The sequence below is a fragment of the Ranitomeya variabilis genome, chromosome 5 (assembly GCF_051348905.1).
Source record: "Ranitomeya variabilis isolate aRanVar5 chromosome 5, aRanVar5.hap1, whole genome shotgun sequence".
NCBI lineage: Eukaryota > Metazoa > Chordata > Amphibia > Anura > Dendrobatidae > Ranitomeya > Ranitomeya variabilis.
In genome coordinates, this window is record NC_135236.1 from 298272355 (window position 1) to 298298296 (window position 25942).

A 25942-nucleotide genomic window follows, 5' to 3' on the forward strand; every position below is an offset into this window, starting at 1 on the left:
GGTGGTTCCGGCCTACTAACGGTGTCTGCCCCTGCCTGGTGTTGTCCTCAACTGAATAAAGCTGAGCTTCTACCTTCTGGCTCTGATTAACTGCTGTTTTTAAAAAATTGGTGGTTCCGGCCTACTAACGGTGTCTGCCCCTGCCTGGTGTTGTCCTCAACTGAATAAAGCTGAGCTTCTACCTTCTGGCTCTGATTAACTGCTGTTTTTTAAAAAATTGGTGGTTCCGGCCTACTAACGGTGTCTGCCCCTGCCTGGTGTTGTCCTCAACTGAATAAAGCTGAGCTTCTACCTTCTGGCTCTGATTAACTGCTGTTTTTTAAAAAATTGGTGGTTCCGGCCTACTAACGGTGTCTGCCCCTGCCTGGTGTTGTCCTCAACTGAATAAAGCTGAGCTTCTACCTTCTGGCTCTGATTAAGTTTTTTTTTTTTTTTTTTTTTAAATTGCTGGATGGGGCCTAATACCTCTGTTTGCTGCTCCCTGGTGTTTGTCCTCAACTGAATAAAGCTGAGCTTCTACCTTCTGGCTCTGATTAACTGCTGTTTTTAAAAAATTGGTGGTTCCGGCCTACTAACGGTGTCTGCCCCTGCCTGGTGTTGTCCTCAACTGAATAAAGCTGAGCTTCTACCTTCTGGCTCTCACTAAGTGCTGTTTTAAAACAAAAAAATGGTGTTTAGGGCCTACTAACGGTGTCTGCCCCTCCCTCATGTTGCCCTCAACTGAATAAAGCTGAGCTTCTACCTTCTGGCTCTGATTAACTGCTGTTTTTTAAAAAATTGGTGGTTCCGGCCTACTAACGGTGTCTGCCCCTGCCTGGTGTTGTCCTCAACTGAATAAAGCTGAGCTTCTACCTTCTGGCTCTGATTAACTGCTGGTTTTTTAAAAATTGGTGGTTCCGGCCTACTAACGGTGTCTGCCCCTGCCTGGTATTGTCCTCAACTGAATAAAGCTGAGCTTCTACCTTCTGGCTCTGATTAAGTTTTTTTTTTTTGTTTTTTTTTAAATTGCTGGATGGGGCCTAATACCTCTGTTTGCTGCTCCCTGGTGTTTGTCCTCAACTGAATAAAGCTGAGCTTCTACCTTCTGGCTCTGATTAACTGCTGTTTTTAAAAAATTGGTGGTTCCGGCCTACTAACGGTGTCTGCCCCTGCCTGGTGTTGTCCTCAACTGAATAAAGCTGAGCTTCTACCTTCTGGCTCTGATTAACTGCTGTTTTTTTAAAAATTGGTGGTTCCGGCCTACTAACGGTGTCTGCCCCTGCCTGGTGTTGTCCTCAACTGAATAAAGCTGAGCTTCTACCTTCTGGCTCTGATTAACTGCTGTTTTTAAAAAATTGGTGGTTCCGGCCTACTAACGGTGTCTGCCCCTGCCTGGTGTTGTCCTCAACTGAATAAAGCTGAGCTTCTACCTTCTGGCTCTCACTAAGTGCTGTTTTAAAACAAAAAAATGGTGTTTAGGGCCTACTAACGGTGTCTGCTCCTCCCTCATGTTGCCCTCAACTGAATAAAGCTGAGCTTCTACCTTCTGGCTCTGATTAACTGCTGTTTTTTAAAAAATTGGTGGTTCCGGCCTACTAACGGTGTCTGCCCCTGCCTGGTGTTGTCCTCAACTGAATAAAGCTGAGCTTCTACCTTCTGGCTCTGATTAACTGCTGTTTTTTAAAAAATTGGTGGTTCCGGCCTACTAACGGTGTCTGCCCCTGCCTGGTGTTGTCCTCAACTGAATAAAGCTGAGCTTCTACCTTCTGGCTCTGATTAACTGCTGTTTTTTTAAAAATTGGTGGTTCCGGCCTACTAGCGGTGTCTGCCCCTGCCTGGTGTTGTCCTCAACTGAATAAAGCTGAGCTTCTACCTTCTGGCTCTGATTAAGTTTTTTTTTTTTTTTTTAAATTGCTGGATGGGGCCTAATACCTCTGTTTGCTGCTCCCTGGTGTTTGTCCTCAACTGAATAAAGCTGAGCTTCTACCTTCTGGCTCTTATTAACTGCTGTTTTTAAAAAATTGGTGGTTCCGGCCTACTAACGGTGTCTGCCCCTGCCTGGTGTTGTCCTCAACTGAATAAAGCTGAGCTTCTACCTTCTGGCTCTGATTAACTGCTGTTTTTTTAAAAATTGGTGGTTCCGGCCTACTAACGGTGTCTGCCCCTGCCTGGTGTTGTCCTCAACTGAATAAAGCTGAGCTTCTACCTTCTGGCTCTCACTAAGTGCTGTTTTAAAACAAAAAAATGGTGTTTAGGGCCTACTAACGGTGTCTGCCCCTCCCTCATGTTGCCCTCAACTGAATAAAGCTGAGCTTCTACCTTCTGGCTCTGATTAACTGCTGTTTTTTAAAAAATTGGTGGTTCCGGCCTACTAACGGTGTCTGCCCCTGCCTGGTGTTGTCCTCAACTGAATAAAGCTGAGCTTCTACCTTCTGGCTCTGATTAACTACTGTTTTTAAAAAATTGGTGGTTCCGGCCTACTAACGGTGTCTGCCCCTGCCTGGTGTTGTCCTCAACTGAATAAAGCTGAGCTTCTACCTTCTGGCTCTGATTAACTGCTGTTTTTAAAAAATTGGTGGTTCCGGCCTACTAACGGTGTCTGCCCCTGCCTTGTGTTGTCCTCAACTGAATAAAGCTGAGCTTCTACCTTCTGGCTCTGATTAACTGCTGTTTTTTAAAAAATTGGTGGTTCCGGCCTACTAACGGTGTCTGCCCCTGCCTGGTGTTGTCCTCAACTGAATAAAGCTGAGCTTCTACCTTCTGGCTCTGATTAACTGCTGTTTTTTAAAAAATTGGTGGTTCCGGCCTACTAACGGTGTCTGCCCCTGCCTGGTGTTGTCCTCAACTGAATAAAGCTGAGCTTCTACCTTCTGGCTCTGATTAAGTTTTTTTTTTTTTTTTTTTAAATTGCTGGATGGGGCCTAATACCTCTGTTTGCTGCTCCCTGGTGTTTGTCCTCAACTGAATAAAGCTGAGCTTCTACCTTCTGGCTCTGATTAACTGCTGTTTTTAAAAAATTGGTGGTTCCGGCCTACTAACGGTGTCTGCCCCTGCCTGGTGTTGTCCTCAACTGAATAAAGCTGAGCTTCTACCTTCTGGCTTTTGGCCTATACTATCAGATATTAAACTGCATTTGGCCTACTAGTGTGGTTGGGCCCTTGAAACAGTGTCTGCTGCTCTTGGGTTTGCTACTCCACTGAACAAAGCAATGCCGCCTGTTTAGTCCTGTTACCAATTTTGAACTGCATTTAGCCTACTTTATTCTTTGGCCCTATATCTGTTTCCTCTTCATCCTGCCCATTGCCCAGCCACTGCTAGATGAGTCTGCTGGTACATTGACCTAGACCACTACATTCCCCTTGCACTCTACACAGCCAGAATCTGACCCTGCTGAAAGTAAGGTTCTCCTTCCCGCATGTTATACCACCTTACACAGGGACAAAGAGGAAGGTGCAGATGAAAGTGCAGGTTCCTTCATCAGGTGGGGGGGGGCATACTCGTTGGCGACGTCACTGGCACAGGGCCCCTCAGAGTATGCAAAAGTGTCGCTGCTGGTGGGAGGCGCCCCCGCCATGCAAACACACCGCCGTACTTTGAGGGGCCCTGTGCCAGTGCCAATGCGAACGAGTGGGCCCCCCCTGCTTGCTCAGGATCACAGCACTTGCAACGTTGAAATACTTACCTCTCCCTGCTCCACCGCCGTGACGTAGTCCGCGTTTCCTGGGCCCACGAAAAACTTGAGCCAGCCCTACTCCCCCCACAACTTTGGCCAAATGACCCCCAATTTCCAATGCCCAACTATTATTATAAAGTTAATTAAGATTGACAAGCTTCAGAAACAAGAATGGATGTTTTTGGCATTAAAATGGGCACTGTAGGTGTTTTCCTGGCCTCCACTCACTGCCGACTATGCTTCCCCATTGACTTGCATTGGGTTTCGTGTTTCGGTCGATCCCCGACTTTTAGCGATAATCGGCCGAATGCACTCGACTCGACTCTGGACAAAATCGGGTTTCCCAAAACCCGACTCGATCTTAAAAAAATGAAAGTCGCTCAACCCTAGTCCAGGATAAATGCACCTTAAGACTTTGTGTTGACCAAATATATAAAGTCATGGCTGAAAGTGTGGTCAGCCTTGAAATTGTTCCAGGAAATGAAGTATTTCTCCCAGAAAATTATTGCAAATACACCTGTTTTGATATACACATGTTTATTTCCTTTTTGTGTATTGGAACAACAGAGAGAAGAGGCAAATGTTACAAAATTTCACATAAAACCCCCAAAATGAGTAGGACAACTGCTTCTTACACCTCTCAACTGGAATTTTAAACCACTCTTGTTTTGTAAACTGCTCCAGATCTCTCATATTTGAAGGGTGCCTTCTCTCAACGGCAATTTTAAGATCTCTCCACAGGTGTTCTATGGGATTTAGATTTGGAAGACCCATGACTTAGGATACAAACCAAACTTTCTGACATTGGGCACTACATTGCAACCAAAAAACCTTTGTTAATCTTCAGATTTCATGATGTCTTGCAAATAGTCAAAATAAGGAGTTTTGGTGTGCACTCTTTCGTTAAGTGAAGTACTGGTGGAATAGGGTGCGTGACCCCAAGATCAAGACAGGAGAAATTTCACCGCACACTCTCACTGTATAGTGATGCTATGTTTTTATTCAACAACTGGCACACAGTGAAATACTAAGTGCAAGTTACAACAACATGAAACACGACGTTTCAAACCTATATGGGTCTTTATCATAGTATTGTTGTTTAGTAGAGCGTAAAGGGAACCCTCTCAATGGGAAATTGTAGGGTATGTGAGAAAGAACTGCTCTTTTGGTTGGGTATTCTGAGGCACTCCCGTGTCAAAACGTCACGCCCCAACTATTTCACAGTGTGCAAATTGTTGAATAAAAACTTTGCATCACTATCCAATGAGAGCGTGCAGTGAAATTTCTCCTGCCTTGTACATAATAAAGGCACCCAGTACCAGAGGCAGCAAAACAACCCCAAAACACCTTTGAACATCCACTATATTTGACTGTAGGTATTATGTTGCTTTCTTTTTAGGCCTCATTCTGTTTTTGGTAAACAGAATTATGTTCTTTACTAAAAAGCTGCAACTTGGTCTCATCTGCCCACAAGATGCTTTTCTAGAAGGATTTTGGATTATTCATGTACATTTTGGCAAAATACAGTCTAGCTTTTTATGTCCATGTGTCAGCAGTGGGGTCCTCATGGGTTTCCTGCCATAGCATTTCAATTCATTCAAATGTCAACTGATAGTTTGCACTGACACTGATACACTCAGACTCTGCAGGACAGCTTGATTTTCTTTGGAGCTTGATTGAGCCTGCTTATCCACCATGCAAACTATCCTGTGTTAAAACCTTTCTTCAATTATTCTCTGCCATTCACGTCCAGGGAGAATAGCTTCAATGCCATGGGTTGTAAACATATTGATTATATTACGCAACATAGACAAAAGAACATCAAGATCTCTGTACATGGACTTGTAAACTTGACATTGTTGATATTGCTCAACAATTTTGGTTCTCAAGTCCTCAGACTGTTCTCTTATTATTTATCTGTTCTCCATGCTTATTGTGGCACACACAGTCACACAGTGCAAAGATTGAGTCAACTTCTTCCCTTTTTTCTGGTTTTAGTTGTGATTTTCATATCGCCCACACCTGTTACTTGCCACAGGTGAGTTTGAACAAGCATTTCATGCTAGAAACAAAGTTGCTTATCCACAATTTTGGAAAGGTGCCAAGAATTTTGTCCGGACCATTTTTAGGGTTCTGTGTCAAGTTATATCCAATTTGCCTTTTTTCTCTGTTTATTTGTGTTGCTCCAATACACACAAAGGAAATAGCAAAACATACAGTATGTAATTGCAATAATTTTCTGGGAAAAATACTTCATTTTCTGACAAAATTTCAAGGTCGCCAACACTTTCAGCCATGACTGTATCTATATGTATTGTATGTATTAATTCGGGAATCTGTTCAGTTGACAGCAAGTGTTTGAGTTGAATTTCAGTTCATTTATGATAATATAGTGGGTACATATTGTGCCCTTACCATCTATAAAACCCCAAACAAACGCAACAGGTGAATGTATGCATAGCTCTATGTATAACCAACAATATATCCCGTTGTCTGTTGAATTGAAATAAATATACACTAACTGTTAAAAAATTTTTGGTGTGCCGGAGTGATCTATAATATATCTAACCAACAATATAGACGTACAGTATATTTTGTATAATGTGTTTTGTTTTCCTATAGCTTTACTTGCAAAACATATAAATCATTAGAAACCATAACTCCATTTTATGAAAAGTACACAGAATGAAAGACATCTGCACTAAAACCACACAAAAGGAGTAGCCAATAAGAGAATGCAAACAGCTGCAAACAGGTAGGTTGCATAGACTGTCAGATGTGTGGGACGTGAAAAGATAGCACTCAAAAAATATCTCTGAAACCGAGATTTTCCAAAACTCGTAAGGACTATGGACCTGGACTTGCGGACCTCAAAGGCGTCTCCACTCATTGTGGACTATGTGACGTCACACGCTGTTCTACCTTTGGCAGCCCACCACTGCCTGGCACTGCCTCTTCACTCCACATGTTCCTTGTTTCTCTTCCTAGCATCCTCACACACTTGCCGAGTTCGGGTTGCTTTTGCTCTTCTTCCAAGCGGTTGCAACTAAAGACTTCACCGGACTGTATAGCGGTAAGTAGGCTAATCACCTATTCTATTATTGTACACTGTACCATTGCTGCTCAACATGTTTGTTTTTTTTAAAGTGATGCATATCAGAATACTACACTTTCAGGGTGGATCAAATCAGGCTGACTTCTTATATTTGCTTTCTTACACAGTGAGCGGTGACATCAGTGAGGTCACCGGGGTTCATCAGCTATAAACTCTGGTGACCTCACGCTCCTGTCTCAGTGTGTTTCGGCTGGCTTGCTGAGTGGTCGTATCATGCCACCACTCAACAATCCAGCCGGAAGTAGCAGAGCCGGAGTTCTTCATTGGACAAATGGATTGTCTTTGGACAGGTGAGGAATATGGTAGTTGATTATTTTGTGATTTTACAGTAATAAATGGGAAAAAGATGGACGGGGAGTATTAATTTAAAATGAAGGAGTCTGTGTCTTTCTTTCAATTAAAGGACTTTATTCTGGCTGTGTATTTTTTACAATATGACTAAGGGGTTAGTCAGGTCCATGACTAACCCCTGAACTTGATGTCAGCTGACAATGCAAAGACGACATCAACCCCAACCCTATTACCCCACTTGCCACCGCACCAGGGCAAGTGGAAACAGTGAGGCTGAGCTCCAGATTTGGCACATCTTATGGATGCACCATTTCTGGGGCTGCTGAGGGCTGATGTTCTTAGTCTGGGAGGGAGCCAATATCCATGTCCCCTTCCTAGCCTACTAACATCAGCCCGCAGCAATCTTCTTAGCCTTTGCTGGTTATTAATTATATGGGGTGACCCCACATCATCACCTGTAATGTTTAAGTAGACAGCTGTGAGATGCTATTAATACCTGAGAAGCCCCATGGTTATTACCCTCTTCTCAGGCTATAAACATCAGCCCCTAGCAGCCATCTTTATCGCAGCTGGTTAGGAAAAAGTAGGGGAACCCCATGCCATTTTTTCTTTAATTTACTGAATTATTAGCTAAATACATGAACATTAAACTACACACTCACTGCACTAATTATATATATCACTTACATCTTTCTATCTATCTATTCTATGTTTATATCTATTCTATCTATTCTATTCTGACAGGTCAAACTGTGAATTTACTGTACTATGCCAGTGAAATATCGGGTTTTCTAGGAGCTGAGAGCATAAAAATCAGATGGCACACGCATAGCCCGTGTGCCATGCAATTTTTTCTCGCACCCATTAACTTGCATTATCGAGTCTCTTCCAATATATAGCTCTGGCAAAAATTAAGAGACCACTGCACAGTTTTATAAAAATCAGCTTCTCTACATGTCTGACAGCCATTCCATTCTAGTGTCAGTTGAATTTCAACCAGAGTACACATCATTCTACTTAATATGCTTCTGATTAGGTGATCACTTGAACCAAATCTTATTTAATGAAGGAAAGAATAAAAAACACTGCTGTGGTGTTCACAATCCTCTTGCAATAGGTCAAGCTGGATGGCAAAGCAAGTGCTAGTAATATCCCAAAAGTAATAGGAATAAAAAAATAACTTTTAACCATGCCAAAGGAGTTGAAAAGAAAAGTCTTGAGTGAGGAAAAGAAGGGCTCAATTTTGGCTTTACTAGCAGAGGGACACAGTGAACATCATGTTGCCTCCATCCTTAAAATGTCTAAGATGGCAGTCCATTACAACAAGGTCAAGCTGTAGACATTGGGGACAACAAAGCTACAGACCGGTAGAGGGCGAAAACAACTTTCCACTGACCGGGATGACCGCCATCTTATTCGAATGTCACTCAGCAACCACAGGATGACATCAAGTGACCTACAGTACAAAAGGAATGGCAAATGGCAGCTGGGGTGAAGTGCATGCCAAGAACAGTTCGTAACAGGCTCCTAGAGGCACGACTCAAGTCATGTAAAGCTAGAAAAAAGCCTTTCATCAATGAGAAGCAAAGGAGAGCCAGGCTGAAGTTTGCCAAAGACCATAAGGATTGGACCATAGAGGACTAGAGTAAGGTAATCTTCTCTGATGAGTTTAATTTTCAGCTTTGCCCAACACCTGGTCGACTGATTGTGAGACCTGGAGAGGCGTACAAGCCACAGTGTCTTGCACCCACTGTGAAATTTGGTGGGGGATCGGTGATGATCTGGGGATGCTCCAGCAAGGCTGGAATTGGGCAGTTTAATCTTTGCGAAGGACATATGAATCGTACAAGGTTATCCTGGAAAAACAGTTGGTTCCTTCTGCTCAGGCAATGTTCCCCAACTCTGAGGACTGTTTTTTCCAGCAGGACAATGCTCCATGCCACACAGCTAGGTCAATCAAGGTGTGGATGAAGGGCCACCACATCAAATCCCTGTCATGGGCAGCCCAATCTCCAGACCTAAACCCCATTGAAAACCTCTGGAATGTAATTAAGAGGAAGATGGATAGTCACAAGCCATCAAGGTCACCCAAAAGCAGTGTGAAAGACTAGTGGAAAGCATGCCAAGACGCATGAAAGCTTAAAAATCATGGTTATTCCACAAAATATTGATTTCTGAACTCTTTCTGAGTTAAAACATTAGTATTGTTGTTTCTAAATGATTATGAACTTGTTTTCTTTGCATTAATTTGAGGTCTGCAAGCAATGCATTTTTTTATTTTGACCATTTCTCATTTTCAGAAAATAAATACAAAATTTATTGCTTGGAACTTCGGAGACGTGTTGTCAGTAGTTTATAGAATAAAAAAACAATTTACATTTTACTCAAAAATATACCTATAAAGAAGAAAATCAGACAAACTGAAAATTTTGTAGTGATCACTTAATTTTTGCCACAGCTGTACGTGGCCACTCTAAGCATGCTGCGTTTTTTTTTCTCAGTCCGATAGGAGCTGAGAAAAAAAAATTGAAGATGAGCAGGGAATCATAATAGATTAGCATTAGTCAGAGTACAATCCGATTTTTTTTTTTATCAGATTGCACTTCTGTTTTTAACGCAAATAAGTATGAGCCCTAAGCTTGCTAGTGTCCGTGCAAATCAATTAGCGAAATATAATGGTTATAAAAATGAGAAATGGAGAAATAAATATTTTAATGTTTTAAATTTCAATGCAGATCATATTTAATGCATATTATTATAGGAAAAGCTCCTGATCAGTATCATTTTACTCAAATACGTGTTTTTCATAGCAGATAATAAGCATCACCGGATAATCTTGATTAAAGCTTCAGTTACCATAATTAAAAATTGATGTTTTCCTCCATAGGCTTTCAGCCAACACCTGTTACAGCTCTATGGAATCAATCTGGATTTGCTTAAATTTAATTGTAAGGTAACATCTAAGGTCACTCCCTGGCCATATTTAGTACAGAGCTTTTAAAAATTGGTCCTAAAATCAATCAATACTTTAGGCAGATTCTACTCTGTCTCTAAACCTATGGCTAAAAGTAAATGATTTCTCTGTACTCTGCCTTAAAATACATTGAACCCTTCTCAGGGTCGGCTCCAGGTTTTCGTGCGCCCCAGGCAAATGATTCTCAGTGGGCCCCTTTAACACATACCACGCTACATAATGCACAGATATTGCAAAGAAATATAGGTATTGTACAGTGGCAAAGATTTCTCTTACTTCTTGCATTACATGAGTGATATACAGCTCTGTAAAAAATTAAGAGACCACTGCAAAATGTTCTGTTTGTCTGATTTTTCTTTTTCTAGGTATATTTTTGATTAAAATATAAATTGTTCTTTTATTCTATAAACTTCTGACAACATGTCAAAATTAAAAAAACCAAGTGCTTTCAGACCTCAAATAATGCAAAGAAAACAAGTTCATAATCATTTAGAAACAACAATACTAATGTTTTAACTCAGCAAGAGTTCAGAAATCAATATTTTGTAGAATAACCATGATTTTTAAGCACAGCTTTCATGTGTCTTGGCATGCTTTCCACCAATCTTTCACACTTCTTCTGGCACAAAATGTAAGCAGTTCTTCTTTGTTTGATGGCTTGTGACTATCCATCATCCTCTTGATTACATACATTCCAGAGGTTTTCAATGGGGTTCAGGTCTGGAGATTGGGCTGCCCATGACAGGGTTTTGATGCGGTGGTCTCTTAATTTTTACTAGAGCTGTATATTGTAAATGTCGCAATAGCTTAGAAATTGGCGAATCCTCGCAGTGCACAGTGCGTGCACTGGAGGAATTGAAAAGTCTGCTGTCACTCTGTGTGATTAGAATTATTTTATGCCGTTTCTTCTCCATCTGGCCAGTCCTTCATGTCAGTGTTGTGCAGTGCAGTAAGCACAGTGATATGCTTACTAACAAATGATACTACTATATTACCGATGACCTGCTTTTCTGTCACAGGTATCACAGATTTTAGATATGATTTAATGAATATTGCTAATTTGTAATACCAGCCAGGAGTGGTGCTGTCTCTGGAAAAAGAAAAGCAGATTTCTTTGTTTCTCATTTTATAAACCTTTTAAAACCACTGTTTTCATGATAGGAAGCAACGTGGTGCAGGATAAAACATCCTTATGCAGTTTTACCTGCAATGAACATTTCCTTTAGCAAATTCTTCAGCTCATCATCATCATCATCATCATCACTAATCTAGAAATGAGCCCTTGCTCCCTTTCAGATGTCTTTTTGCTTAAAGAAAATCTGTCAGTAGGATCTACCTTCCTAAGCTGTGTACATGGGCATGTAGGTCATAGAGAATCTGCCTCCAGAGCTTATATTAAATGAAAGGGAACATTACCAGTGTGAGCCTAGTAATGACTGACACTTTGCTCTTATAAAAAGCAGCAAAAATGTCCGCAGTACACTCTTGATTGTGAGCAACAGTTAAAAATGCACCAGAATCCACTGATCTCAAAACAATCCAATGAAAAAATCTTGACAGCACTCACCAGGGGTTGTAAAACAATGTTTTTTATTTATCCATACATAAATTTGTTATGACCTACACGACCATATACACGGCTTAGGAGGGTTGATTGTACTGACAGATACCCTTAGTAGCTTTCAGAAGCATGTGCAGGTTTATAATTAAGAGTTTCTTATAAATATCTAGGGTATGTGACCATTTCACCATTTCATTCTGACCAAGGTCAACATCTCCATGCAGTTTTATGTTGGTTGCATTTTGATTCCTATCACACCCTAGAGATACTAAGGCCATGTGCACACGTTCAGGATTTTTCGCGTTTTTTTCGTGTTTTTTCGCTATAAAAACGTGATAAAAACGCGAAAAAAACGCTAACATATGCCTCCTATTATTTACAGTGTATTCCGCATTTTTTGTGCAACTGTTGCGATTTTTTCCACGAAAAAATCGCATCGCGGAAAAAAAAGCAACATGTTCATTAAAAATGCAGAATTGCGGGGATTCCGCACACCTAGGAGTCCATTGATCTGCTTACTTCCCGCACGAGGCTGTGCACACCATGCGGGAAGTAAGCAGATTATGTGCGGTTGGTACCCAGGGTGGAGGAGAGGAGACTCTCCTCCACGGACTGGGCACCATATAATTGGTCAAAAATAAAAGAATTAAAATAAAAAATAGTCCTATACTCACCCTCGATGTCTTCCCGCCTCACAGGTATGTGCACACGTCCGGATTTCTTGCAGAAATTTCCTGAAGAAAACCGGAAATTTTCTGCAAGAAATCCGCATTTTTTTTTTTGCGTTTTTTTTCCGTTTTTTTTCGCGTTTTTTTTAGCATTCTGCAAGCATAATTAGCTTGCAGAATGCTAAAGTTTTCCAAGCGATCTGTAGCATCGCTTGGAAAACTGACTGACAGGTTGGTCACACTTGTCAAACATACTGTTTGACAAGTGTGACCAACTTTTTACTATAGATACAGCTTATGCAGCATCTATAGTAAATGATAGAATGTTTAAAAATAATAAAAAAAATGGTTATACTCACCCAGACATCTCCTCAGCGGCGTCTGTTCCTCTTCCTATAGCTGGTGTGTGCGCGCAGGACCTTCCATGACGTCGCGGTCATGTGAGCGGTCACATGACCGCTCACGACCAATCACAAGACCGCTCACGACCAATCACAAGACAGTGACGTCATCACAGGTCCTTCACCGCACAGCAGCTATAGGAACCGAAGCGGCAGCATGCAGCGGTGAGGCGGGAAGACATCGAGGGTGAGTATAGGACTATTTTTTATTTTAATTCTTTTATTTTTGACCAATTATATGGTGCCCAGTCCGTGGAGGAGAGTCTCCTCTCCTCCACCCTGGGTACCAACCGCATATAATCTGCTTACTTCCCGCATGGTGTGCACAGCCCCGTGCGGGAAGTAAGCAGATCAATGGACTCCTAGGTGTGCGGAATCCCCACAATTCCGCATTTTTAATGAACATGTTGCTTTTTTTTCCGCGATGCGATTTTTTCGCGGAAAAAATCGCAACATTTGCACAAAAAATGCGGAATACACTGTAAATAATAGGAGGCATATGTTAGCGTTTTTTTCACGTTTTTATCACGTTTTTATAGCGAAAAAACGCGAAAAAAACGCGAAAAATCCTGAACGTGTGCACATGGCCTTATAGTTTAAAAGGCTTTTCTTATCAATTTGACTTTAGCATGTGTATGTTTTAGGATATAAGTTGTGAGCTCCATCTGGCACAGGGAATTAATGGAATTAATGATGGACAGCTATAGAAATGTAATGAAGTAAAAGAAAATTAGTAGTGTCTTCCTTATAGGTCAAGAAGCTATAGACTATAATAACAGTTTTCAACAAGAAGCTTATAGCTTACTGTGCCTCAGCGGGTTTATCTTTTCTATGATAACCTTTTGTGATATTTTCTCACGCACAAATATAAAGCCACTTTCCCTTTTTTTCTAATACTTTTCAAGTCTTGGAAAAAAGTTTGGAATTTATAAATATGCTCGAACATTTTTTTAAAATTGCTAAGGCAATCTTAGAAAAAGTGATGCAGAGAATTAAAATGTTTGGGTTGGAATTCTCACTGCAAATGTAGATATAGCTATACCATGGTCATGTACAGGCTTTGTGCTGGCTACTCCTCCTACCAGATCCCAGAAGTGCATTGGCCTTCAGTACTCATCCCTACACGCATATGGACTTACACAGGGACCTTGGGTTGATTCATCAGTATAGTCTCTGGCCAGTGGGGTGGGCTGGCACGAATGGTCAGGTCGCTGGGTCAGAACCAGGAGGGCAGAAAAAGAACAAAATCGCAAGACAGAAGAATAGTTAAGAAATGGGCTGAGGTCAGAATGAGAATAACACGTGCTAAAGAGCAGCTGAATGAGAGATGTGATCCTGGGCTAGTAAAGTCAGCTGGGAGCTTTAGTAGGGTGTAGAGTTGTCCAATTGGTCAAAGAAGGGAGATGTTTACTCCAGTTGGACAACACACACACACATCCTCACAGATTGGACGGCACTACAGGTCTCAGCCACCCTAGTCTCATTGACTGGATGAAGCATGAGGTACTGAAAGCTTCAGGTCCCGATGTTTGCTCTATGACCAGAACAGCCCATAGAATGAATGTAGCAGTGCCTGGTGACAGAAGCAATGTCACAGCAGCAGTTTCAGGCAGAGATGTAACATAATCCCAGTAAATGTATAGAAAAAGCTACAAACTGTGAGGCAACTGAATTTTTGCTGTCATCACAAGCATATTCTGCTATTCAAAGGTGAATCTTTGCACATATGATTTAAAGAGACCCTGACTGATGCATTGTGCTCAATACGTAGGCCGCATGTATCAGGCACTGGTTGTATTATCTCAGCCAGGTATGTTTCACCACTGTTGACTAGATAGACAGGTGGGTCCCTGGCGGCGTCTCCCCGCACTGCTGCCCCGAATTGACAGATCTCTGCTTGTGTGTGCATATAGGAAAAGCCACCGGGACCCGCCTGTCTGACAAGCCAACAGCGCGATCTCAATGCGGCTCTTAAATTAAGATTTCCAGCTGCAGAGCATCATAGTCACATATACCTAGCTGAGACAATACAGCCAGTGCCTGATCCGGGGCAGCATGTATCAGCCAATGGGTTCACTTTAAAGCCACCTGTAGCCACAATATATATTCTGAAGACACACAAGGAGAAAAGCCTCTGGTTTTTAGAGTCTATTATGCCTAATTGTAAATGTATGGTTTATAGGGTCTATTATACCTAATTGTAAATGAATGGTTTATAGGGACTATTATGCCTAATTGTAAATGACATTGCTACTTTACAGAGATTTCAGGAGAATGAGTTCGAATAATGAATCCTGGTACATCATATTAGTATCCATATTCCATATAGTTTATAGTCAGTAATAAACACTCTACTCTTCATTCATCCTTACACACCTAACAAATGATCATTACCCTATCTTTTTCCTTTCATTTTTACTGCAGCCCATGTATCATGGGAGATCCTCTGCCCTGGGAGCTATGATGTGTGGAATGTAGTGGGTGGCATTGAATAACTTATCTTTCTGAATAATCCTTGCTGCTCCTTGAGCTCTTGCAGCCGTTGATAATGATGTAATGCTGGAAACCCTCAATGTTGTGAGTGGGTAAACAAACACTTCATTGTGATATAGAGGACACTAGAGATAAGAACGCAATGGTTTACATTTCCACAAATTACTGTATGTATTCAATCCTATCCATTTTACTGTAAAAGACAAAGTGTGAAGATTAAGTTTTTCAGTATTTTGTGATTAGGTTTATATCATATTCATTGTTAAAGTATTTTTATATAAGATCTGTACTCTGATAATTGTGATGTCAGGCTATCTAGAAATCCAGATCATTCAATGGTTTAATGGGGTTGTCCAGTCAAAACTAGTTGTCACCTATCCACAAATGATTGATGTCTGTTCCATCGCTTTGACCTGCAGAATTGGTATCCTCGATGGGAACTTTTATTACTGTTACAGAATGGAATAGCAGGTCAGAAGCCTGAGCGCAGGAATAAGCCAAGTGCTGCCTGCAGCAGACCCTTTGGGAATCAATGGAACAGCAGTCAAGCATGCGCAATGCCGCTCCATTCTAAGGCTATGTTCACACTTTGCGGTTTTTGCTGCGGATCCGCAGCGGATTTGCAGCTGCCTATCCGCAGCCGTTTTCCATGCAGGGTACAGTACAATGTTACCCTATGGAAAACAAAAACCGCTGTGCCCACTTTGCGTTTTTCCGCTTGAAAATCCGCGCGGATTTTCTGCGGAAAAAAAGAAGTAGCATGTCACTTCTTTCTGCGGATTCCGCAGCGGTTTTCCACCTGCACCAATAGGAAAGTGCAGTTGGAAACCCGCAGTGGAATCCGCAGTAGAAACCGCACAAAAAAACGCAGTGAAAACCACCGCGGTTTTGCACTGCGGTTTTTCCAAATCCGCAGCTGAAAAATCCGCAGCAAAAAAAGGAAAGTGTGAACAAGCCCTAAAGGAGATAAAAGTTCCCCATTCTGTCATTTGACGCGAGTCCCAGAGGTGGGACACCCACCGATCAGCAAGTAATCACCATCTGCAGCAAGTTGATGCTGCAGCTCTCTGGAGGTGGTCTGAGGATTGTCCTTGACTGATCTCACCATTCTTCTTCTCTGCCTTTCTGATGTTTTTCTTGGCCTGCCACTTCTGGCCTTAACAAGAACTGTACCTGTGTTCTTCCATTTCCTTACTATGCTCCTCACAGTGGAAATTGACAGGTTACATCTCTGAGACAGCTTTTTGTGTCCTTCCCCTGAACAGCTATGTTGAATAATCTTTGTTATCAGATCATTTGACAGTTGTTTTGAGGAGCCCATGATGCCACTCTTCAGAGGAGATTCAAACAGGAGAACAACTTGCAAGTGGCCACTTTAAGTAGCTTTTCTCATGATTGCATACACCTGGCTATGAAGTTCAAAGCTCAATGAGGTTACAAAACAAAAAAAAGTGCTTTAGTAAGTCAGTAAAAAGTAGGTAGGAGTATTTAAAACAAGAAAATTATAAGGGTGCCCATACTTATGCACCTGTCAAATTTTGTTTGAATGCAGATTGCACATTTTCTGTTAGTACAATAAACCTCATTTCAAGGCAGAAACATTACTGTGTCCAACAGTTATTAGATATATGAAACTGAAATAGCTGTTGCAAAAAAAACAATTTTTATAAAACATTAAGCTTAAGATTAATAGGGGTGCCCAAACTTTTTCATATAACTGTAGAATATGTATATACAGCTCTGGCAAAAATTGAGAAACCACCACATCAAAACCCTGCCATGGGCAGCCCAATCTCCAGACCGGAACCCCATTGAAAACCTCTGGAATGTAATCAAGAGGATGAAGGATAGCCACAAGCCATCAAACAAAGAAGAACTACTTACATTTTTGCACCAGAAGCAGTGTGAAAGACTGGTGGAAAGCATGCCAAGACGCATGAAAGCTGTGATTAAAAATCATGGTTATTCCACAAAATATTGATTTCTGATCTCTTCCTGAGTTAAAACATTAGTATTGTTGTTTCTAAATGATTATGAACTTGTTTTCTTTGCATTATTTGAGATCTGAAAGCACGTTTTTTTTGTTTTTTTTTTTAATTTTGAACATTTTTCTTTGTCAGGAAAAAAAATACAAAAATTATTGCTTGGAAATTCGGAGACATGTTGTCAGAAGTTTATAGAATAAAAGAACCATTTACATTTTACTCAAAAATATACCGGTACCTATAAAGAGAAAAATCAGACAAACGGAACATTTTGCAGTGGTCTCTTAATATACTGTAGTATATGTGTATAATATATGTATAGCACAAGCAATCAGACGATCTCAGGTTCAAGTCCCCTAAGGGAACTTTTAAATACAGTAAAACATTTTTAAAAAGTTTAAAATAAAACCCCACAAAAGTTCAAATCAACTCTCTTTTTTGAAGATAAAAAATAAAACAATAATAAAAAAAATACACATATGTCGTGTCGTTGCATTCGTAAAAGTCTGATATCCAAATATAAAATAAATTAATCTGATTGGTAAACAGCATAACAGGAAAAAAAAAAAGTCAAAAAGCCACAATTATGTTTTTTTGGCAGCTGCAACATTGCAATAAGAAGAGATCAAACCATCATATCTGCTCCAAAAAGGTATCAATAAAAACATCTGCTCAGGGCCCCCCCCAAAAAAACCATCACATAGCACTATATCCTGAAAATTGAAAGCATTACAGGTCCTGGAAAATGGCAAGACAAGCAAAGGTTTAGCATAAAAAACCTAAACAGATATCACAAGATAAAAAAAAGAAAAGTGGATTAAAAAACACCTTAAATCATGAATTGGGCCCTATGTGTATCGGTTGACTAGTTTAACCCCTTACCGACATCGGGCGTAATAGTATGCCGATGTCAGACTCCCTCCCTTTGATGTGGACGTTTTGAACAGCTGACATGTGCCTGCAATAGCTGCGGGTGGAAATTCGATCCACCCGTGGCTATTGACCAGTTAAATGCCGCTGTCAATCTCTGATCGCGGGTCACCGGTGTGTTGTCATGACAACCTGAGGTCTCCTAGAGACCTCTATGGCTGTCAGTGCCGGCTTGCTGTGAGCACCACCCAGTGGTCGGCACTCCTAGCAAGTGAGTAAATCTGCTATATAGAGGCGATCTGAACATTGCCTCTATGTAGCAGAGCTGATCGGATTGTGACAGTTTCTAGTCTCTATGGAGACTTTTGAAGCATGCCAAAATTTAAAAAAAATTGTAAATATTTAAAAAAATATAAAAAGTTCAAATCACCCGCCTTTCGTCCCATTCAAAATAAAACAATAAAAATAAAATGAAACATTCACATATTTTTTATTGCCGCGTTCAGAATCGCCCAATCTATCAATAAAAAAAGGCTTACCCTGATTGCTAAACGGTGTAGCGAGAAAAAAGTCAAAACCCCAGAATTAAGTTTTTTTGGTTGCCACGACATTTCATTAAAATGCAATAGCAGGCGATCAAAAGATCGTATCTGCACCATGATGGTATCATTAAAAACTTCAGCTCAGCGCGCAAAAGATAAGCCCTCACCCAACCCGAGATCACGAAAAATGGAGACGCTACAGGTATCGGAAAATTGTACATTTTTTTTAAAGCAAAGTTTGGCATTTTTTTTCACCACTTAGATAAAAAAGAACCTAGACATATTTGATGTCTATGAACTCGTAATGACCTGGAGAAACATAATGGCAGGTCAGTTTTAGCATTTAGTGAACCTAGCAAAAAAGTCAAACAAAAACAAGTGTGGGATTGCACTTTTTTGCAATTTCACGGCACTTGGAATTTTTTTCTCCGTTTTCTATTACACAACATGGTAAAACCAATGGTGTCAGTCAAAAGTACAACTTGTCCCACAAAAAACAAGCCCTCACATGGCCATATTGAAGGAAAAATAAAAAAGTTATGGCTCTGGGAAGAAGGGGAGCGAAAAACGAAAATGCAAATCCGAAAAAAGCTCCGGGGGTTAAGGGCTTAATGAGATCCTTCATCCATGTCTTATATGGTAGATACTAAAAATTCCACCTAGCACTTTGCAGTCATTAGCACCCTTATGCAATTTTCCATCCGAATGTAATTATTTGTAAAAAGTGCATAAAAGTTCATGTTTGTGGCTGAACATCTAACCTAAAGCAGTGCCTGGGGTGCACAACACTTTGAAAGCATGCTCATTATTATGCAGATTTTTGTTGTGTCTTTCACCTTATTCAATGTTCAGTAAATGGAGAAGGGTGATGCACAACTACTGTAAATCAGCAATGAAATCCAAATGTGACATGTGAATGTAGCCTTAGGAGTCACTGGCGGCTGTAGAGGGGAGAGAGATGACATTGGCTGTGATATTCTTCCTGCTGATACTTCTGTAGAAATTAGCAAAAATATTCACCATCACCACTATTCTGTTTTGGGATTAAGTACTTCAAGCCAGCCAGACACAGTGTTTCTGTACAGGGAAAACATAGATGTGGTCACAGAGCTAAATCAACAGTGTGGCCTCTTGGATCTAGAGATTGGTGGTGGTCCTGGAAGTGGTAGACTTCCGCTAGTCATAACACCCTAACAGCTGAACTGTAAAATGGAATAACCTCTTTAATGTACAACCATAAAATAATCCAGTGCAGATCAGAGGTGGTCTGCCTAGAGACGTGGTCAGGAAAGGTTTTAACACATGTTCACATAGGTTGAACCGGCTACAGAATTTTGGATGGAAAATTCTCCGTGTATGAGAGTACCAAACTTGTGGAAGAAAATCTGAAGTAGAAATAGAGTAGCACTACATATAGCAGCGAATTGCTCTTGGTGGGCTCCCGTGTTGAATATTGAACGACCACGGGCCTATCAGAGGCCCCGCTGGCTGACGTTTGATGTGTCACATGACCCTCTTCCCATTGGAAAAAATAAAGTTGGATCCAAAATGGCCAACTTCGAAATGGCCGCCATGGTCACCCCCCATCTTGAAAAGTTTTCCCCCTCCCATATACTAATGTGCCACAAACAGGAAGTTGATTTCACCAACCATTCTCATTTTATTTAGGTGTATCCATATAAACGGTCCACCCTGTATATAGTGTACAGGTAATGCAGTGATCACCAGTGACATTACACTATGTACTACAGAGCTCCTGTGTATACTCTCACTGGTGATCACTGCATTACTTGTACACTAACAGGTAATAAAGGAATCACAAGTGACATACTATATATAGAACTTCTGTGTATAATGTCACTGGTGATAACTGCATTATCTGTACCCTGATACTATATACAGCGCTCCTGTGCATAATTTCATCAGTGGTAATATTTGTGTTATTAGTATTGTAGTTTTTATTCATGATCATTATTGCAGTATTATTCAGTCATTATGTGGTGGTAATATGTGGTTTGGGCATGGTGTGGCAGTATTTGTCTCTTTTACATGGTATTATTCGGTCACCATGTGATGTTAATATGTTGTCTGGTTATGGTGTGGTGGTATTTGTCCCTTGTTTGTAGTATTATTCAGTCACTATGTGATGGTGATATGTGGTCTTGTCATGGTGTACCGATTTTTATCCCTTGTGTGTGGTATTATTCAGTCACCATTTGTTGGTAATATATGGTCTGGTCATGGTGTGGCAGTGTTTGTCTCTTGTATTACTATTTGGTGGTAATATCCACTCCAGTCAAGGTGTGGTGGTATTTTTCTCTTGTATGTGGTATTATACAGTCACTATGTAGTGGTAATGCAATGGGGAAAATAAGTATTTGATACACTGCCGTTTTGCAAGTTTTCCCACCTACAAAGGTATGATGTGTAGTTTTTATTGTAGATACACCTTTTATTGTAAGGTACAGAATCTTAAAAAAATCCAGAAAATCTGATTTTTACATAAGTAATTTGCATTTTATTGCATGAAATAAGCATTTGATACAATAGAAAAACCGAACTAATATGTGGTACAGATTCCTTTGCAACTACATAGGTCAGATGTTTATTGTAGTTCTTGTCCAAGTTTACACACATAGCAGCAGGGATTTTGGCCCACTTTCCCATAGAGATCTTCTCCAGATCTTTTTTGTTTTCGGAGCACTCCAGTTCCCTCCAAAGATTTTCTATTGTTTTCAGGTCTGGAGACTGGCTAGGCCACTCCAGGACCTTGAAATGATTCTTACAAAGCCACTTATTAATTTATCTGGCTGTGTGTTTTAGATAATTGTCATGCTGGAACCCAGCCAAGTCACATTTTCAATGCTCTTACTGAGGGAAGGAGGTTGTTTTGCCAAAATCTCGTGATATATGACCCCATTTATCTTCCGTTCAATACGGTGTAGCCTGTCATGATTCTCAATGGCGAGAGAACATAGCCCAGCATATATGAGAACTAGCTCTTGGAAGATGGAAACTATACTGACCATGAACTAAACCTGCCGCACAACTAGAAGTGGCCGGGTAGCATGCCTACGTTTTTTTATCCCTAGATGCCCAGCGCCAGCCGGAGAACTACCTAATCCTAGCAGAGGAAAAGACAGTCCTGGCTCACCTCTAGAGAAATTTTCCCAAAAGGCAGACAGAGGCCCCCACATATATTGGCGGTGATTTCAGATGAAATGACAAACGTAGTATGAAAATAGGTTTAGCAAAAATCGAGGTCCGCTTACTAGATAGAAAGAAGACAGAAAGGGCACTTTCATGGTCAGCAGAAAACCCTATCAAAACACCATCCAGAAATTACTTTAAGACTCTAGCATTAACTCATAACACCAGAGTGGCAATTTCCGCTCACAAGAGCTTTCCAGACACAGTAACGAAACAGCAGCTGTGAACAGGAACAAAATGCAAAAACACACAAGGACAAAAGTCCAACTTAGCTGGGAGTTGTCTAGTAGCAGGAACATGCACAGAAAGGCTTCTGATTACATTGTTGACCGGCATGAAACTGACAGAGGAGCAAGGTTATATAGCGACTCCCACATCCTGATAGGAGCAGGTGAACAGAGGGGATGATGCACACAAGTACAATTCCACAAGTGGCCACCGGGGGAGCCCAGAATCCAATTTCACAACAGTACCCCCCCTCAAGGAGGGGGCACCGAACCCTCACCAGAACCACCAGGGCGATCAGGATGAGCCCTATGAAAGGCACGGACAAGATCGGAGGCATGAACATCAGAGGCAGTGACCCAAGAATTATCCTCCTGACCGTATCCCTTCCATTTGACCAGATACTGGAGTTTCCGTCTGGAAACACGAGAGTCCAAGATCTTTTCCACAACGTACTCCAACTCACCCTCAACCAACACCGGAGCAGGAGGCTCAACGGAAGGCACAGCCGGTACCTCATACCTGCGCAACAATGACCGATGAAAAACATTATGAATCGAAAAGGATGCAGGGAGGTCCAAACGGAAGGACACAGGGTTAAGAATCTCCAATATCTTGTACGGGCCGATGAACCGAGGCTTAAACTTAGGAGAAGAAACCCTCATAGGGACAAAACGAGAAGACAACCACACCAAGTCCCCAACACAAAGCCGAGGACCAACACGACGACGGCGGTTGGCAAAAAGCTGAGTCTTCTCCTGGGACAACTTCAAATTGTCCACCACCTGCCCCCAAATCTGATGCAACCTCTCCACCACAGCATCCACTCCAGGACAATCCGAAGATTCCACTTGACCGGAGGAAAATCGAGGATGAAACCCCGAATTACAGAAAAACGGGGACACCAAGGTGGCAGAGCTGGCCCGATTATTGAGGGCGAACTCCGCCAAAGGCAAAAAAGCAACCCAATCATCCTGATCCGCAGACACAAAACACCTCAAATATGTCTCCAAGGTCTGATTAGTCCGCTCGGTCTGGCCATTAGTCTGAGGATGGAAAGCAGACGAAAAAGACAAATCTATGCCCATCCTAGCACAGAATGCCCGCCAAAATCTAGACACGAATTGGGTCCCTCTGTCAGAAACGATATTCTCCGGAATACCATGCAAACGAACAACATTTTGAAAAAACAGAGGAACCAACTCGGAAGAAGAAGGCAACTTAGGCAAGGGAACCAGATGGACCATCTTAGAGAAACGGTCACACACCACCCAGATGACAGACATCTTATGAGAAACAGGCAGATCCGAAATAAAATCCATCGAGATGTGCGTCCAAGGCCTCTTCGGGATAGGCAAGGGTAACAACAATCCACTAGCCCGAGAACAACAAGGCTTGGCCCGAGCACAAACGTCACAAGACTGCACAAAGCCTCGCACATCTCGTGACAGGGAAGGCCACCAGAAGGACCTTGCCACCAAATCCCTGGTACCAAAGATTCCAGGATGACCTGCCAACGCAGAAGAATGAACCTCAGAGATGACTCTACTGGTCCAATCATCAGGAACAAACAGTCTACCAGGTGGGCAACGATCAGGTCTATCCGCCTGAAACTCCTGCAAGGCCCGCCGCAGGTCTGGAGAAACGGCAGACAATATCACTCCATCTTTAAGGATACCTGTGGGCTCAGAATTACCAGGGGAGTCAGGCTCAAAACTCCTAGAAAGGGCATCCGCCTTAACATTCTTAGAACCCGGTAGGTAAGACACCACAAAATTAAACCGAGAGAAAAACAACGACCAGCGCGCCTGTCTAGGATTCAGGCGCCTGGCAGACTCAAGGTAAATTAAATTTTTGTGGTCAGTCAATACCACCACCTGATGTCTGGCCCCCTCAAGCCAGTGACGCCACTCCTCAAAAGCCCACTTCATGGCCAAAAGCTCCCGATTCCCAATATCATAATTCCGCTCGGCGGGCGAAAATTTACGGGAAAAAAAGGCACAAGGTCTCATCACGGAGCAGTCGGAACTTCTCTGCGACAACACCGCCCCAGCTCCGATTTCAGAAGCGTCGACCTCAACCTGAAAAGGAAGAGCAACATCAGGCTGACGCAACACTGGGGTGGAAGAAAAGCGGTGCTTGAGCTCCAGAAAGGCCTCCACAGCATCAGGGGACCAATCAGCAACATCAGCACCCTTCTTAGTCAAATCAGTCAATGGTTTTACAACATCAGAAAAACCAGCAATAAATCGACGATAAAAGTTAGCAAAGCCCAAAAATTTCTGAAGACTCTTAAGAGAAGAGGGTTGCGTCCAATCACCAATAGCCTGAACCTTGACAGGATCCATCTCGATGGAAGAGGGGGAAAAAATGTATCCCAAGAAGGAAATCTTTTGAACCCCAAAAACACACTTAGAACCCTTCACACACAAGGAATTAGACCGCAAAACCTGAAAAACCCTCCTGACCTGCTGGACATGAGAGTCCCAGTCATCCGAAAAAATCAGAATATCATCCAGATACACAATCATAAATTTGTCCAAATAATCGCGGAAAATGTCATGCATAAAGGACTGGAAGACTGAAGGGGCATTTGAAAGACCAAAAGGCATCACCAAATACTCAAAATGGCCCTCGGGCGTATTAAATGCGGTTTTCCACTCATCCCCCTGCTTGATTCGCACCAAATTATACGCCCCACGGAGATCAATCTTAGAGAACCACTTGGCCCCCTTTATACGAGCAAACAAATCAGTAAGCAGTGGTAACGGATATTGATATTTAACCGTGATTTTATTCAAAAGTCGATAATCAATACACGGCCTCAAAGAGCCGTCTTTCTTAGACACAAAGAAAAAACCGGCTCCTAAGGGAGATGACGAAGGACGAATATGTCCCTTTTCCAAGGACTCCTTTATATATTCTCGCATAGCCGCGTGTTCAGGCACAGACAGATTAAATAAACGACCCTTAGGGTATTTACTACCCGGGATCAAGTCTATGGCACAATCGCACTCCCGGTGCGGAGGTAGTGAACCAACCTTGGGTTCTTCAAAAACGTCACGAAAGTCAGACAAGAATTCAGGAATCTCAGAGGGAATAGATGATGAAATGGAAACCAAAGGTACGTCCCCATGAGTTCCTTTACATCCCCAGCTTAACACAGACATAGCTCTCCAGTCGAGGACTGGGTTATGAGATTGCAGCCATGGCAATCCCAGCACCAAAACATCATGTAGATTATACAGCACCAGAAAGCGAATAACCTCCTGGTGATCCGGATTAACACGCATAGTCACTTGTGTCCAGTATTGTGGTTTATTACTAGCCAATGGGGTGGAGTCAATCCCTTTCAGAGGTATCGGAGCCTCCAATGGCTCCAAATCATACCCACAGCGTTTGGCAAAGGACCAATCCATAAGACTCAAAGCAGCGCCAGAGTCGACATAGGTGTCCGCGGTAATAGATGACAAAGAACAAATCAGGGTCACAGATAGAATAAACTTAGACTGTAAAGTGCTAATTGAAACAGACTTGTCAGGCTTCTTAGTACGCTTAAAGCATGCTGATATAACATGAGTTGAATCACCACAATAGAAGCACAACCCATTTTTTCGTCTAAAATTCTGCCGCTCGCTTCTGGACAGAATTCTATCACATTGCATATTTTCTGGCGTTTTCTCAGTAGACACCGCCAAATGGTGCACAGGTTTGCGCTCCCGCAGACGCCTATCGATCTGAATAGCCATCGTCATGGACTCATTCAGACTCGCAGGCACAGGGAACCCCACCATAACATCCTTAATGGCATCAGAGAGACCTTCTCTGAAAATCGCCGCCAGGGCGCACTCATTCCACTGAGTAAGCACAGACCATTTGCGGAATTTTTGGCAGTATATTTCAGCTTCATCTTGCCCCTGAGACAAGGACATCAAGGCCTTTTCCGCCTGAAGCT